Raw genomic sequence first — 3,270 nt, forward strand, 5'->3', positions numbered from 1 at the left:
GCTCGCTCTGCCTCGCCCAAAACTTCATGGTAGATCAAAAGCCATAATGTAATGATCTGTACTTCCTTCCTGGCTCAGTATCACTCGTTATCGCTGACGCATGTATGTGAACGTGACACAACAGTTCTGAGAAGAGAATAACTCGGTATGTCTTTACACAGAAAAGCTGATAAACAGTGATTGCTTACTAGAATGGCGAAACTGCGAGTAAAGAACTGTGGCAATAGTTGTATGAAGAATAAAAAAAGAAGCTCCAACAACAATATTTTCACGGTACCCAAACAGACAGACAGACATATAGATAGATAGATAGGTAGACAGAGACATACATACATGCATACATACATACATACATACATACATACATACATACGTACATAGGTAGATAGATGGGTAGGTAAAAAAAATAGAGAGAGAGAGAGAGAGAGAGAGAGAGAGAGAGAGAGAGAGAGAGAGAGAGAGAGAGAGAGAGAGAGAGAGAGAGAGAGAGAGAGAGAGAGAGCACAAAGATAAATAAATAGACAAATGTATAGATAGACAGATAGATAGGTAGATAGATATATAGATAAACAAACATGAAGAAAGCTGTATAAGAAGACAGACAGGTAGATAGTTTAGGTTAGGTTAGGTTAAGGAAAGCAGATTATATTTGGATAGCTACGTAGTTCCTTTTCTCGTCAGTAAATAGCATTAGTTAACTTACATAGTTTAAAAATCTTACGTCTATGATTGGTAGTACGTAATTTTTCACTTCAAATAGGTGTGACAATTATGCATTCAATTATTGTTAGTAGTAGTAGTAGTAGTAGTAGTAGTAGTAGTAGTAGTAGTAGTAGAAGTAGTAGTAGTAGTAGTGGTGGTGGTGGTGGTGGTGGTGGTGGTGGTAATAGTGTTATCATTACTGGTGGTGTCATCGTCGTCGTTTTTGTTGTTGTTGTTGTTGTTGTTTAATGACAGTTTATTATTGTCATCACCATCCTTTAATACTATCATTATCATCATCATTTTTTTTTTTCTTATGTATCATCACCACCATCATGCCTTAATATCGTCACCACTACCACCACCACCACCACCACCACCACCACCACCACCACCCTTAGCAACAACGACAAATATCTCCACATCTACACCACTGGACCACCAACCAACACACAGCATGAGCTTCCTTCTTCCCCATCCCTTACTTGCGTCCCCTTCACTCCCAGCACCACTTCGCCTCTCCCATGCACCCCAGAAATCTTAACAAATAAAAATAAACAAGAACATCCATCTGCAGGAGAAAGATTCGGCGTCCATCCAGTCACTCAGTTTGATCTTAATTAAGGAGAAAGAGGAGGAGGAATGTGGAGAGGAAGGAAAGAGAGAGGAAAGAAGGACTAATGGGGAGATAGACGAGGGAACGGAGAAGGAAGAGGAAGAAAAACGGAGAGAGAAAAGAGAAAGGAGGAAGATGGGGCAAAAGAAAGAGGTAAGTGGAGAGGGAATACAGAGAGAGAAGAGAGAGAGAGAGAGAGAGAGAGAGAGAGAGAGAGAGAGAGAGAGAGAGAGAGAGAGAGAGAGAGAGAGAGAGAGAGAGAGAGAGAGATCCTATATTTACTTCGTTTATAGAATATACAGTTGCTTTGGCGTAAACTCCAAACAAACAGACAAACATACAATCAGACAGACAAACAAATAAAAAGACAGACATACAAACAGGCAGACAAACAGACAGACAGACAGACAAGAAAGCAGATAAAAGAGACAGAGAAACAGGCAGACTAACACAGACAGACAGGCAGGCAGACACAGAGACTGAGAAACAGCAACGAATAAGGGGAGAGAGAGAGAGAGAGAGAGAGAGAGAGAGAGAGAGAAGGGAGGAAGATATAAAAGGGGTGACAAAAAATGGAAATAGAATAGAAGGAAAAGGAAGAAGAAGAGAAGAAGGAGGAAGAGGAGGAGGAGGAGGAGGAGGGAGAAGGAGGAGGAAGAGGAACCGACACGCAATTCAGGAAAGTACGTGAAGGAAATAAAGTGAGAAGAGGTCCGGGATGAAGGTAATATTAATAAACAATTCGAGAGAGGGAGAGAGGGAGAGAGGGAGGATGAGGGATGTAACTTGTACTGAGGATGAGGGGGAGAAGAGCTACAGGAGAGGGAGTGAGAGGGGAGAGCGAAGAGAGAGAGGGGAAGGAGAGAGAGGGAGTGCATGAGAGGTTGTGCAGCTGTTCCTGATCTGGGTAGTACTGAGGACTACTCTGACTAACGACTAAGGACTTAGGACTATTCTAAAACATTTCTGCCAGCATCTCAACTACTTTCAATAGGCTCTACTTGAAGTGACATGTGTTTTTAAGGCCGTTTTAAGGATGTTTTTTTTTTTCGGTTCTAAAGATTTCTGTGTTATTAGGAGGAGAGACACCCTTAAACACCCGGTTGATCATCTCTGTGGTGGGAGAGCAAAACCTGTCTGAATACAGAACGATACTGAGATGAGATGGGCGAGTAGAGGACGAGACGCGCAAATATAGAGTCTGGTCAAATGCTGGAGTGAAAAGCACGAACGGAACAAGGCGAGAAAAAGAAGAGGAGAAAGAATGTAATATTTCAAACGCGGTAGGCCGAAGTAAATGAAGTGTTTGGATGTTTGGTATGATGAAAATAAATTAATTAGTTCGATATGAATGTAACTGAGTCATGCAAGATGAGCAAGATTTTTATCTTATTAACAAGAAAGAACGATGAAAATCAGTCAGTTAATTTAAAGTATTTGATACACTCAAAACAAATGTAAAAAAAAAAAAAATGTTCGGCATGAATATAATTGAGTTGTATAATTATGTGGTATCCGAAATATGAGTATGTCTGGCGTCGTGCGGGAGTGAGAGTGGTGGCTTGGTGGCGTGGTGGCGTGGTGGCGTGTTGTGTGAACCATGCAACACTTAGAAGATAAGGGGAGTCAGTTAGCACTAAGCCGTAATGGTGCATCAGGAAAGGTCATCAAGTCATGTTACCACATTGCGTCCATTGGCCGTACACCAGAGTACGCCAGGCCGCTCTGCTGGGGGCGGGAAGACAATGCAGTAGCTGAGGTAGTACATGTACAAGACCATATTCTGAAATACTTCTGCCCGTACCTCCGCTACATTCAAAAGATCCAAATTGAAATTATACATGTTTTAAGGGTGTTTTTTGTGGTTCTAGTGACAGATTAACAAGACTTCTACATTATTAACAAAAAACTCTTGAGAACCCGGCTAATCATCTCTTCGGACTTTGGAAATA

The sequence above is a fragment of the Scylla paramamosain genome, chromosome 4, assembly GCF_035594125.1.
Source record: "Scylla paramamosain isolate STU-SP2022 chromosome 4, ASM3559412v1, whole genome shotgun sequence".
NCBI lineage: Eukaryota > Metazoa > Arthropoda > Malacostraca > Decapoda > Portunidae > Scylla > Scylla paramamosain.